The sequence below is a fragment of the Leptosomus discolor genome, chromosome 7, assembly GCF_034619465.1.
Source record: "Leptosomus discolor isolate bLepDis1 chromosome 7, bLepDis1.hap2, whole genome shotgun sequence".
Classification (NCBI taxonomy): domain Eukaryota; kingdom Metazoa; phylum Chordata; class Aves; order Leptosomiformes; family Leptosomidae; genus Leptosomus; species Leptosomus discolor.
The window spans coordinates 37740562-37754931 of record NC_141397.1 but is presented as its reverse complement, the minus strand read 5'-3'; positions in this window follow the sequence as shown (position 1 = coordinate 37754931).

Below are 14370 nucleotides of genomic sequence, written 5' to 3'. Positions count from 1 at the left end.
CTGACCTGTCAAAGTGCTTATAATAGTGTGTGGGAGGGAATTTGCTGACAAAGCAAACCACAACAGCTTTGGAAATGTGGTCCAAGCCTTTTTGCAAGGTCTTCACTGAGCCTCCGAGTCATCTTCATGGTGGCTGTGCCCAAAACCTCACATCAGAGGGAAGGTTGACTGGCTCAAAGCAAAAAGAGTTGGTGCAGGTGAGACTGCTCTGCTAGGAACTGTGCGAGCAAGGGAACAGGGAGAGGGCCACAGCCAGGCTGTGGGACAGCCTGCTGGGGCTGCATCTCTTGTCACTTAGGGCTGTGCACATTTGAACTCATCTCAGGAAACACTTCCTTGCAGCTCATGTGTTTCCTGGAGGAGCAGCAGGATGACAATCCTGATTTTGGGCTTCAGCAACAGCCCCAGTTTTGGCAAACTCTAGATGCCAGCAAGGTAGCATCACATGGAAGAGCAGAAACTGTGGTGTTCTTTGCTGCAGCAGTGGACCTGCAACACTGCAAGACTGTGTGAGAGACCTTGCTGGAGGTGGCAAGCAGGCTCATGCTTCTCCTCCAAGAGAGGAGAGCTTAGGGGGAGGACTGAGTCATGCAACATTGCTTAAGCTGCTTCCCAGGTCCCTTAGAGTACAGCTTAAGGCAGTGAAGCAATACTCGCAGCAGGCACGAGGAGGCATTACTGAGCAGCAGGCAGTCTGGCTGGAGGATGCTGGGCACCGGGGGCATGGCAAAGGAATGACTATGGGCTCATAGCAAGGTGAACTCACATTTGCTGCTGCCCAGAAAGAAGGATCAGGATGTGGTTAGGTGGATAAGTCTGAAAGGATTAAAACATGCCCTGCTGTGGGAACAAGCCTCACACATGTTTTTCTAGTACAGCAGTTACTCCTGATGTTTGCACCAACGCTGCTCAGTTCTGGGGTGCTTCTACCTCTGCACGGTGACCCAAAGGAGCTGAATATGGGATGCTCATCAGGAGACTCAATGGAGCATAAATACCTCCTGTGTATGTAGCACAATGCTGCGAACCAATAGCTGCATGAATATTTAGCATCTGCTACTCTCAGCTCTGAAAAGATTTTCATTCTAGGTCCTCCTGCTCCTCGAGAGATCGTGTTACTCAGTTCTAGCAAGGATAAGTCTGTGTGTGGATGAGGGCGGGGAAACAGCCGCTGTTGGGAATCATGTGCCGTTGGGATGTGCCTTTCAGAGGAGGATGGAGACAAATGGTATCACTAACAGCTTATCTGACAGAGCAGCCAGAAAACCAAGGAACAGCTGGCACCAGGCACACGGTGCTGCTGAATGCATTTGGAAGGTATGGATCTATAGAGCTGTGCAGGTAATAAACCATAAAGCTGTCGACAGCTCCCCCACCCTTCCCAAACCAGAGGAGAGGAGGAAATGGGTTCAACCCTTGCTCCTCCCAGAGGTGGGAAATGGATTCTGACGTGGAGCTAAGGACTGTGGGCTCCTGCAACATTGATCAGCTTGGAACAGCTCAATTGTAACGTCTGGTTTGAAATGGGATCTGGAACTGGAGGAATACAGAAAACGTTGAAACTATGTTGAAACCATGAAATGCCTGGGGAAATCTAAAGGAAACAGCATAACATTTAAATGTGTAACTCTATCAGGAAGAGTTGATTAAAATGTCACAAACTCCTAGGAAAAAACAGGTCTTTATGCTGGCCCCTAATACTATAAGCTTATCTGGAAAGGCATGGCTTGCAAAAAGGCACCTCCTGGAGACACACAGTGAGTAATTGGGTTGTGAACCGTCCTGAACAAGGTTCCAAGCAAAAATAACTGTGGCCCTTCCCTTGCCCCCGAGAACAAGAGGGCTGGTGTGTGGAGTCAGGCTGGCTCTTGTCCCCTGCCTGTCCCCAGCATGCTTTAGGCACGTAGCTCTGCCCAGACCTCCCCATCTCCTGGGATCATCTAAACCCCACTGCTGTGCTTCAGCAAGCCTTTCCTATAGCACATAACAGCGCAGAGGCTTTGTAAGCTTTCTATGACTTGTTCATAAAAATGAGCATCTCTAACTTCCCACCAGCTTGGACTATACTTGGGACTACATCCACCTAGCAAATTCCTCATCCACACTTACCTCCCCTGCCCTGGCTGCTTGGCTTGCTAGTTGAGGGTCATCAGGAAACTTGGTTGCAGGTACAGGTTTATGGTATAAAGTGCTCTCTGGCAAAGGTTCAAAGCAGAGGTTGTTAAGATGCAAGACATCTTCCCCTGGAGACTGAGTTTGCTAATTAAAAATGCATTAATAAATCCAGTGTTTCAGTAATAGACATAGTGAAGGAGCAGTCAGGAGCTATTAAGCATAGTGAGAAGGCAGTACCAGACAAGTCAAAGTCTTGGCACTTGGCACGCTTGGGGATCGGGTTGTCTGGGTCCTGCCTGCGAGAAGTCACTGAGGTGGCTGTGGATCGGGAAGGGAGGAGATCCTGAACACGTGGTGGGAAGAGTACTGCTTGTCTACAACCCAGTGAGGGGGTCATGGCTGTGGATGAGAGTTGGGAAATGGCCTGATATGCCTGGCAGCTGGAGTCTATGACTTGCTACCCTGATAACCTTGCTGAAGCCAAAATGGCCCAACTAGCCCAGGCTTAGTGTAGGTCTGTCACGGTTTGAGGCTGGGCCGGCCACTAACGAATGACAGACGCTCTCTACTAACCCCTCTCCCCTCCCAAAAGGGAAAAGGAAAGAGAACAAGGGAGAGGGACTTTATGGTTTGGAAAAGAAAACTAAAACAGCTTTAATGGAACAATAACAATAAAAGAAAAGATAATAATAAGGAAAAAATGAAATATATACAGTATGTACAAATATACACAAAACCAACACCGAACCCAACTCCCCCCACCCTGATGACAGTACGTCACCACCACACTGCAGGGCTGGCACTGGGGCAGTCCCAGGCTGGACTCGGCAGCAGACAGGGATGGGATACAGGAGCTGGACTCAGGCACTGGATTCAGGGATGCACGGATTGGGATCGACGATAGAAGAACAGACCGAGTCCTCCTCAGATGCCGGCCATCGAAGAAGAGAGGAAGAGACAAAGAGAGCGAGACCCTCATGATCTCTCAGCTTTATACTGAATATGACGTATATGGGATGGAATACTCTGTTGGTCAGGTTTGGGTCACCTGTCCAGTTCGCTTCTCCCTGTAGGTGCAACCCTTTTCACTCCTGGCACCCCAACATGGAGTACAAGATTTAGCAATGACCTTGGTCGCCATAAGAACAAGTATAAGCAAGGGCCTCTCTGCATACCATTCCTTGGTACGAACTATAAACATCAGGCCTTATCACTGCTAGGAGCAGTCACTGTCTGGAAAAACAGGCTGCTGTTTCAGAAAATGCCGTTAGTTACAGGAGACTTAACTGAAAAGTTAAAGCACTAAAACAGAATTAGTTCTGATTTAGCCCAAACCAGGACAAGGTTCCTAGTAAAGGCTGTGCTGCAAGTGCAGGTGGAATATGGAGCTGCTCATAGGTGCTCCTCAGTACTGCATTGCCTCCTGCATGGTATCAAACATCTGTGCTGTGTTCTTCCCATGTGTGAATTTTGACATCACATCCTCATCTCATCCCTTAAAGGACTCGTTGAGTAACCATACATCTCGGGCAGCTTGGGGAAGCTGAGTGAGCCCATGAAAGGTTAAGTGGTGTCACTGTCTCCTGGGTTAATGATGTCCGTGGACGATGCAGGCAGAGCGTTATTTACTGAGGACACCAAACAGGCAATTGTTCTTTGGGAGAAAGTGATAAATCTTGTTATGTCTCAGTGATCCCATCACTGTTACTTACAGCAGCAGCAGCACAGGGCTGTGCTTGTTCCAGGGGCAGGGTGGATGGGTTTTGCTTTTGTTAAAGCAGAAGGACACGTAAACAATCCAAATGCTGGTTTTTGGTGGACCTTCTAGGGAACAGGCCTTGGGGAGACCACCCATGGGGTGCTCGTATCATCACTGGGGAGTGGTCAGCCAGACCAACTGTGTGGTCAAGCTGCCTGGCGGCATGGTACAAACTTCAAAGGAAGGACCGCACCCACAAGGACACATCTCTTTAGCTCACAGCCACCTTTTCTGCCTGCACTGGTAGCTCTTCTCATGAAAAGTTTGCAGACTCTCCTTGGTGAAGACGCTCCCCGGCTTTCCTGCCTTCTCCCAGCGAGTCTGGTGCTCTCTGCACCCATAAATTATAAACTCGTCCCACACCTTCTCAGTGTAAGCTTTGTTCTAATAAAGCATTTGTCAGGTTGAATTGCTACCAAAGCAATTTGCCAGCAATTAATGCTTTCCATTGAAACCACCACATGCCAGGAACAGAGAGGGTGTCTTATTTATGACAGCAGGCTGGCCTCCGACCTCTGCACACCACATGCTGCTGCAGAGCTTGGCTGAGGATTGTTGGAGAGCTGTGCGCAGTGTGCTGGGCTTTGCCGCATCTCCCTCTGCTTGTAAGGTTTCGGTCGCCAGCTGTGAAAGACTCTGAGGTCAGTGGCTCATGCCCCAGTGACCATGTGGAGCAGGAGAGTCTCAGCCCTGACTCCAAGGAAGTCCAAAACAGCCTAAAACTGACCCAACACCACTCCTGCAAACCTCTGGGTAATGGTGCAAGCCCTTACAGAGTTGGAAGTGGAAAGGGAAGAGGCCAAGGATGCAAAGACAAAAGCCATTGCTCTGTGGAAGTGAGGGGATTATTCATATGCCTGGAAGGCAGCAATGTAATGGAGGAACATGCTTGGGTTTAACAGCTCCTACTTGAGGCTCCTTGAACTTAGTGACAAGAGCATTCATGAAGCAGAGGCCAGGGATAAGGGGAAAATAAATGTGCCAGAGTCCACAGTTGTACAGAAGAGTCTCACTGACATACTGGAGCAGCTGTAAGCTCCATTTTTATTGAAACTATTCCTTCAGTCTGGCTCCAACCTTCAGTTTCTACCCTGCATCCTTTGCTGGAAGATATGACCTTATCCACCTTGGGAAGAGTCTTCTTGGCTGTTTGGGAAAGGCATGTTTCTGTCTTGTCAACCTGCTCAAGCACTTCAGAGGGGGAATGGCCATCGATAAATGGATTTTTCTTGGCTCAAGACCTGCCCAGTTTAGTTCTTTGGTAATTTAGTGTGCCATTTCCTGATGCACCGCTAAAATGTATAGCATGCAGCTGGCGAGAGAGGAGCCAGATCTTGTCTGTGGAGATGGGGGTCATGTCCTGATGGAGGAGGGGATGTAACAGCATGTCGCTGAGTGCAACCTGTGTGGTGTCCAGAGAGGATTGTTGTTAATTGAATTGAAGAAGACAAATGGCCATTAGCCCAGTCTCCAAAGGACAATAACTGTACTAATAATGAAGCTGAACTCCCTAATACTGAACTCTAGTATCTGTGAAGTTATATAATTGATAGAATATCATTAAGTAAGAGGAAAATGTCCAAATACAGGCGGGGGGGAGGGAGTTTACAGAATTTGCTGAGGCGTGTACAGCAAAACTTCAGAGCCAGCTTTTCTGAAGCACAGAGACCTTTGAGTCTCATTTTTCATCCTCCCCCTGCCCCCCCCCCCCCTTTTTTTTTAAGACAGAATTACATTCCAAGCAATGATTGCAGTGACATTAAGCTCAAGTGATCAAAAACTGTTTTGCTGCACCAGTGTCAGCTGTTGAAGGGACAAGTGCCTGTGATGAATGTTTGATATCTGCCCATCTTCCTTGATATGTATCCCAGGAGGAGGACAGGAGACAATCTGATCAACTCAGCAATCCCCCTGTGGCCTCTGGAGGTGTATTTCTCAAAGAGCTTCAGGCCATCTTTGTAGGGGGGGAACACACTTGATGCTGCTTTGACAAGCAGCCTTTGGCCACAACTGTGGGGCAGAGGAGGTTTTCTGTCAGAAAATGCCAGTTTGTCATAATTGAACCTTTTTGCAGGTTCTGAAGAAAATTTAGTAACGGAAAAAGCTTTCTATTATTACCGTTGGGCTGGAACTAGAGCAGCAAGCAAACCATGGCACTGTCCTGCATGCTACCATTTGGCCACCAGTCTCACGTCCCTGCAGACCAAGGAGGATGAACTGGGCACATCTTGGAGCTGCAGACTTGACACATGATGATGATAAATTGCTGGGTGACAATGCGATGAATTGCATTCATCACGCCCTGCCGACAGCCCTGTGTGCCCCCTGCTTATTGCACTGCATGATGTGGATCCTGATCCTCAGGAGCACCTCCTGGCAGCTAAGAGCTACAGAAGGTTGGTTAAAGGTACATGGGCTTGAGGAAAAAGCCTTCCTCAGTCTGCAGAGGGCTGCAGGCAGTTGGTGAGGTGCACAAGTAACTTTGCTTCCCTGGAAGCAGAAATGTTGCTGCTATTCCAGAAACCTTGTGCATAGTCTTCCATAACAATCATGGTCTCCTAACTGCATGCTCTCCAATAACATCACCTAAGTGATTTCCCCCTAGGCAATAAGGTTAAGTCATGGGAAACAGTTTCTATTTTTAATAACATTTTTGCTAAATATCCTGTCCCTGACTTTCCCCAGCGGCTCAGAATCCATCTACAATAAGGGGGTTTAAAAGGGCTTTAATAATAAATATAATACCACCATTCTTTTATGCTTGTAACTATTCACGCTTGAGTGAATTCACTGATCTCTTTATGGGTCTGTTGAAATATATTGCACAAGTCAAGGGCAGGCCTGTTTTTAAGCTTCTTGTGTTCCCCTGCTTTTAATGCTTTTTATCTCTAGGTAACAGTCCAGACAGTGTGATCCTAGTGTGTATTTACCATGTACAACAGCAACCAAGCCGAGAGAGCAGCACGCAACCTTGCTGTACGGAGGGAGAGGAGAGTCCTGTTCTCCAAGAAGGCTGTGACTACCCAGGGCAGCCTCAAGACAACCATAACAACTCCCCTTTGACTACTGCATTGAGCTACAGCACCTCTGAGAGATCCCACCAGCATGACAAAGGTGAGGGAGGGCTTCAGTCTGCCTGATAAGCAGGCCCCCTTGATTTGACAGGGAGGTTTAGAACCATCAGAAATGTATTTTTACCCCATTAAAAAAATGCAAAATTCTTCTAAATATCTTTTCAGCCCAGCACCATATATGTCCTGCAAAGGAAAATGTTCCCTCCCCATTCCTTTTATTAACTTTTAGGTTTCAACTGCCTGGAGATCCTGTGACGTTCCTTTAGAGACCCCTCAAGAAGCAAAGATCCTCTCTCTGAAGGTGCCATTAATTGCCCTGAGCAGCCTCACCTGGGACTTCCACCCACCCATCCTCCACCAGTTGCTTCACCAGCTCCATTTAAGGTCAGGTCTGAGACTTCTGGTCTGGCCTGAGCTATGCTGTAGGTGTGTTTATATCAGCCCTCCTTGTCTGCTGCTGCAGAACCTCTGTAGCTTCTTTCCTTGGGCATTTTTTTTTTTTTCTTCTGAGGTATTACTTTCTCTCTCTGACCTCTTTCATCTCAGAGCTTTCTTCTACTGAACAGCCAGGCTTGTGTTTCTGCCCTAGATGTGTCTGCACAGCTTTTCCTCGTGACTGAGCTTGCATCTTCTGGAGCCAGTGAAGTCCTTGGCTGACTCAGTGGCAGAGCTGAGGGAGTTTGCCCTCTGAGCATGACAGGCAGAAAGATGGGAATTTCTGAACTAATTTGCTGTAAACAGTGATCCATAATAGGTCACTTCTCTCTTCAGCAACTCAGCAATTAATTCTATCAGAGACATGAATGTAATTGGACTGCTGGCAATTAGCACTTGCAAGTGCTGGAGGAGTCCGGAGGGACCTTCCAGTGATATTCATCATATTGCTTTGGGTAATTTTTTTTTGTCATTTGGCTGAGCTGTTTGAGCCCAGGAATCTCACTGCCTTGCCCAAGGGTACAGGAGTGCCTCAGGATTCGCCTCTGTAAAACTGAGAGCAGCTAGGTAAGGAGAAGGCATGGTGGTGAACCTTCATGCAGAGATGGTGGTCCAAGACTGACTCCCACTGTGCCCTGCACTCTATCTGCTATATTAAGGCAAAGCTAAGCGTTACAGAAGTGCTTGTTTTGTTTTGAGAGAGACTAGCAGGTGGTGGGTCAAAGCAAGGTCTGTTACTGGGGGTCTTGACAGTTCTGCTGTGCCTTTGCTTCCCCCTGAAGGAGAAGGGGTCAGTTTGGAGTAAGGTGGGAAACCCTAGCTGCTACCTGGCTCATGTGAGGTCTCGGAGTGGGGCTGGGGACTGCCACATGGCAGGTATCTGGGCCTTCCCTGCTCACTCGCATCATGGCAATTGCAGTGGACAAACTGCTGGAGGTTTGAGATGCAAAAATGACAGAAGTCACTAATGACTTGGTTGCATCCAGTTGAAAAACCACCAATGTGGACATCATCTGAGCTATCACAGCATGGTCCTCTGATAAGGACTAAGTGGGAGACTCATCTGTCCTCCCAGCAGGTAAGAACAGGTTTTGCTTGTGCCTTTGGTTTCATGACACCCAAAGAAGCAGAATTTCTCCCAGGTGAAAAGGAAAGAAGAAACTTATCAGAAAAAATACCCTGGATTCCCAAGAGCTGGGACTAAACAAAAAAAAATCAGTTCTTGAATGAAAATGTTTCTAATCCTAGGTTGGAAAGCATGAAGGAGCTCTTTGAATTCAGAGTATAGAGCAGAAACTTTGCCAAGATCAGCCTTTGCCTAAAGAGTTTGGATTGGGGCTAAACTTGGAGGCCTGCTGCTGTCTTGTTTGGCAGGTCTCGGGGGACAACTTCAGAGCCTCGCTGAGGTTTTCAGGAGTGGCTAGTGATGATAGAGAGTCTGAGACAGCTCAAACCAGTCACTGTGAAAATCGTGGACTTTGATGTCATTTCCAGTTGGACCATTAAGTATCGAAGCCCATAAAATCATTTATCCTCTTCATGCAGCCTCCCTCTCTCCTACATGATAAACTGTTTCATCCAATAGGGTTTGTCTGAGGTACTTTGGATTTCAGCTGTATATATATTATTTTTATCTATCATGTTATTTTGCTTGGCTTTTGAGCATCCAAGATCACTCTTTTATCTTTAATTTTAACAGTGAGGATATGAATTAGAGGATTTTTATTTCACTTGTGGGTTTCCATTCACTACTGTGTGTTAAACCAAGTCTTTCTTGAATACTATATATCCCTTGTCTTCCCTGTTATAATGTAGTGATCTGTTTGCTTGTATGAGAGGACAGTTCTGCAATATCATCACCCAAAGTCCCCAATATCTGTACTGTATCCCAGTTAATTATATGGTGCTGCTGTTTCATATGGACCCCAGTAGGATCGTTTTGCTGCAGACATTTTTTCAGGAGGAAAGTAGATGCTATTAACAAACATTTTTTTTTAAGGGATCAAACCCACCAAATCTGGCTTTCTACAGAAGTCCCAGGATAAATCTGTGTTACAGATGTACACACTGATGTTGTCAGCATGAGTGGAGCTGGCAGGATTTAACCAGAGAAGCATGAAACTTTTTTTTTAATTGAGAAAGCTTACTTTCAGGGTGGCAAAAGTGATTCTCATCGGTGATGGACTGTTTTAGGATCCCATCTTTTCCCCACTGTTCTGCCAAAACCTTGCTAATACGATGGGTTTTACTGAAAAGTACATTAAAATGTAGTCATTCAAGGAATAGAAAATGCTTGGGTCTTAGTGGAAAGAAACTTTGGAGGCGCCTTTGATTTCTGAGAGGAAATAAATACCATTTTTTGGAGGCGTGCAGCTGAAAATGAAAAAGTCATTTTTGTGCCTTTGATCATATAACAAAGCTAAGCACACTTGGGGACTTTCTCCAGTGATACCAGCTCTGGGGTGTCACTGCTGGTCCTTCACGGTAACTGTGTTAGGAACAATTTATCGACTTCATGTCATTTTTAGGCTCCTGGTTGTTCTTGTAATTGTCTATTCAGAACAGTGCCTTGGGTGTCCGCTCTTTGAAGATGGTGCATGTCAGCAGGAGGCCTGACTCCAAACAGGGCACCTTGAAAGCTGGTGACAGGAGGAAGAGGAAGAGCTTGGCATGGATGAATCTCTAAGATTTTGCAAGTCAGGTGTTTATTGAAGTGTGCCGAAGCCCTTTCCACCTCTATAGGGGCAGTGGTGAGAAGGGGAAACAGCTGGCTTCAGGTTGTTGGGGGACATGGGATGTACTTCAGGCATGTTCTGGGAAACCCTCTGCAAAGTAGCAGAAATAGAGCTTGGTATGACCTAAGGTAAACAGCAAGATCTTCCTGATCAGCCTGGTTTTAAAACCTGGTCCAGCTGAGAAGTAGTGATAATTGCTGATCTTTTCTGTAGCTTTTTGGAAAGAGCATTGCAATTTAAATGCATGGTCTGGCCTTCCTCTCAGGCAGAATAAATAACCAATAAATTATTTAAAGAAGCATTTAACATAGCTGGAAATCAATGCATCAGTGCAGGTGATCAGCTTCTGGGAAGGTTCAGCCCTGGTCCAGCTGCAGGCTGGTATGGAGAGCAGTCAGGAGGTCCACAAGCCCTCAGCTCAGCTGATGTAGGAAGAACCACTTTCTCACCAGGAGCTTTTCTTTGTCATGGCCCTCCAGGACCAGTCCCTGAAGGAGATGGAGGGGACATGGGATGTTTCTTCCAAGGCTGGCAGGAAATCCCAATGCCTGGATGAAGCTGTGAAAGGGAAATGGAGAGAGAAGTCAAAGAGGCACTCATGCCTCTCTCGTGATGAGAGAGGCTAAGATGTAAGCTTGGAGGAGTCGCCATTGCCTGTGGAAGAAAATGGATATCTGTTAGCTCTGGTGGCTCTTGCTCACTCTCATAAGGGAAACAGGTGTCTTGCTTGCAAAAGAAAAAGGCAGGTGAGAAACTAGACCCCACTGCATGGAATGGGGATGAGGCAGAGAAGATATCACAGCTGCACCTTATGAAGCTGTCTTGCATCTGGTCATTAAAGGTGGCTTTTATCCACTTGTGTCACCATGACTAACTGTAGCTGAGGGGTGTGGAGGCCTCCAGGGCTTTCTGGCAGCCCTTCAAAGCAACAACCCTAATGCTGTGCAAGCGGGTGGTGGGTGGTGCGAGTGCCCCAAGGCTGGTTTGTCAGAGGACATATGACTGGAGATAAAAGAGCATGTGGGCCACGCTGGAGCCCGCTGTAGTGTTGATCTGCACATACTCATCAGAAGGAGGGCAAAGCTTGGAGCTGAGCTGCAGTCAGGCATTCCCTTCTGCTGCTGGCCAAACTGGTTTGAGCAGTTGCTGCCCTATGTCCTTAACCTCCCCTCTCCCCATCAGAAGTTGCTGTTGCTTTAGTCCTGCTGGTATGACCTTGCTCCTTGACTCGCTCCTATTAGGCACCTTGAGTTAACATGCATGCAGGTATTGTTTGGCATGATGTCCTTTAATATTTAATCACTGCAGATAATTAAAAAAATATAAAATAATAGTCTGTACTTTACTAAATCACACCAGAGGCAAAGTGTAAAGCAGGGAGGAGTGGGGACAGGCTGGGGTGGCATTTTCCTTGCTGCAGCTGGGGCAGTTTTCCTCATGGTGCCCCCATCACTGCTGGCACTGCGTGTCCAGGAGGCTGTGCTCAAAGAGCTCACTCCAGGTTGGCATAGGGTGCCTGGCAAGACTGGGTATGGTGGTTGATTCACCCTGCTGGGTGCTGGGAGCATGCTGCCTTGCTCTCATCTGCATCCTACTCCTACAACGAAGGCAGAGGATACTTGAAAAAGAAAGAGTAGCATTAGTGTAGTGATGAGACTACAGATCGGGAGGATGTATGGAAAACACACAATTCCAAATGCAGCTTTTATCACAGACTGATTGGGAGATTGGCAGTAAAACAGGGTCTGAGCTCACTCGGTTAGCCTTAAAAACCATCTCAGGCAGCCTGTACTTGGCACTGATCAGTATTAGTGAGCTGTGAAACTGAAGTCCATCATAAGTGAAAAAAATCTTGAGGGAAAAATCTCTTCTTTAAAAAAAAGGAAAAAATGCAGCTGTGCTTTTTTGAGTCTGTCTCTAGCCCAGGGTCTTGCCAAGGGGATGGAAAACCATTTCAAAAGCTGGAAGAAAGTTTTTCAAGGGTGGCAACAGAGCAGACTGGAAACTCTAAGCATGTGTTTTGTTTGATATTAAAGCACTTCCTAGACAAAAAATACTTTACCAAGAGAATATGGATCGCTTCTCCTAATGAAGGAATGTTTGCCCCAGAAGGGAGGAGGTTCTCTGAGGGCTGCAGGACATGGGCACTGGGGCTTAGACCTCCTACAGTCAGCTTGGGGCTCAAAGCTGAGCACCGTGGGTGAAGAGGAAAAGCAGTAGGAGCTGGACCTGCCTTTCCAAGCCTTGCTGGACAGATCAGGACGCACATGGGAAAATGCAACCCAAGCAGACAAGGGAGTGGACAAAGACCTGACAAACATGGTCATCATGCTCCTGCCTGCAGGGCCATCCTACTGATGGTGCTAGGTCATGCGTGAGGAAGAGCTTGATGCTTGTCGGTGTCCTTTCCCTCTTGTTCCTTGGCCTCTCCTTCTTTAGACAGAAGGCAGTGGAGGGATATTTTCAGTCCTTGCTTGCAGCTTTGTGATGGCCACATGTGCCCTTGATCCAAAGCCTGACATGCAACCTGAACTGCCCAGCTAGACCTTGGACCTGCCTTGTCACCATGGACTTGCTTGGTGACCTCAGCCCATCTTGTCTGCAGTGCTTCTTGTAAAAATTCCAGTTTCTGAGCTCACATGCACAGAAGAGAGCTTTTGTTTTCACCTGCAACACTTCTAGTCTATGCAGGCTGTTCGAAAATACAAGAAAGCATCACCAAAATGCACCCTAATGGCACAAAGGAATCCTAGGGCAAGTAAGTTGCAGTGTTCAATTATTATTTTAATCTCTTCTCTTTTTTTAAGCTGCTTTGCTTGCTTTTCTGGTTTGACTGAAGGTTTCTGAACTCTTGGGAGCAGCACTGCCATTTCTTCCTTCAGCTTATCACACTGAGCTGCCTGCTCGCCTGTTTGCTCCAGTATGGCAGTTAGGTTATCGGATTGCTCTCCACTATTTGGCTGCAGCATGGAGGACATTAAGAGCTTTCTGCAGGTATCATTTATTTCAAGGATAGCCCTGAACTCTACAGCAAGAAAATCTGAGCTCCCTGCATAGGTACAGGTTGATTTCTGAGAAGGAATGGCCTGAGTAAGATTTCAGCTGTAATGCTGAGCTTGCTTTTCTCCCTGTCTCTGTCAGCCCTGATAGGTGTTCTGGGTGAATGGAGTATTTCTTCTTTAAAAGGTTTTGGCATTTAATGTGGCACCACTTTGACTCTTTTGAGGGAAAGCATCAGGACACTTATTAGATTGGGCCAGGAAAATCGTCCTGCCTGAAATTGCTAGGTAGTTCCTGTAGTATTTTAGGAAATATTAACATGGGTTTTCAGAGGAGGCAGTCCAAGGAGACGGGAATACTGAAGTATTCCAGGAGTCCATTGTAAAACAAGGCATGAGGAGTTTGCTGTGGAGAGTATCTTCTCTAAACTAAGCCAGATAGCTCCAGAATAAAAAGTAGCTGTTAATATTAGTCGAGTGTTACCTGATGCTGTAGTCCCCACTGAATTCAAATGCTCTTGGAAAGTACAAAATTAATAGGGATACTTACGGCAGCTAGAACAGGAAATATCCCAGTTGGACCAAGTATGAAGCGTGAGGAAAAAAATGTCCTGTTGGTGCTGTACCAAAGCCCATTAATTACAAACTATGGCTTTCTAAAGAAACAGGCATTTTTGTAATACTAGAATTGAAATACAGAAGAGAAGCATTTATTTTCAGAGAGATAATTTTCACTATTTTGGGGTAAGGGAGGGGAGAAAAGCTAAAAAATGCTGCTGCTGAAGTGAATTACATTTTTTTATGACTCTCAAATTTTGTTCCTGAGGAAACAGATCTCATCCCCTAACCGGCACCACATCGCCAGCACTGCACCCTGGCCTGGCCTGCTGACAATACCAAGTAAGTATTTTTCTTTCCCTCTGCCTCTGTTTCCCAATAAGTGAACTTGAAGTAATGGAAACCAACTGAAACTGATAAAAGCCTCAGAGGTAAAAGCAGCAGTACTTACTGTCAACTATAAACTGAACAAAGTTGCTTGTTTTGTGCTAATCCACACATAATATAAAAGGTCACTCCAATTGTAGAAGTGAGATACTATTTTTAGGCATAAAGATTATTATTAAAGTGGAAATGGAAAATAACCTGAAAAGAGGAATTGAAAACACAACACAAATGTTACCCATATTTCACTGAAAACAAGAAATTACTTGAGTCTCGACAGCATCCTTCCTCCTACAAGGATGGATTTTTAT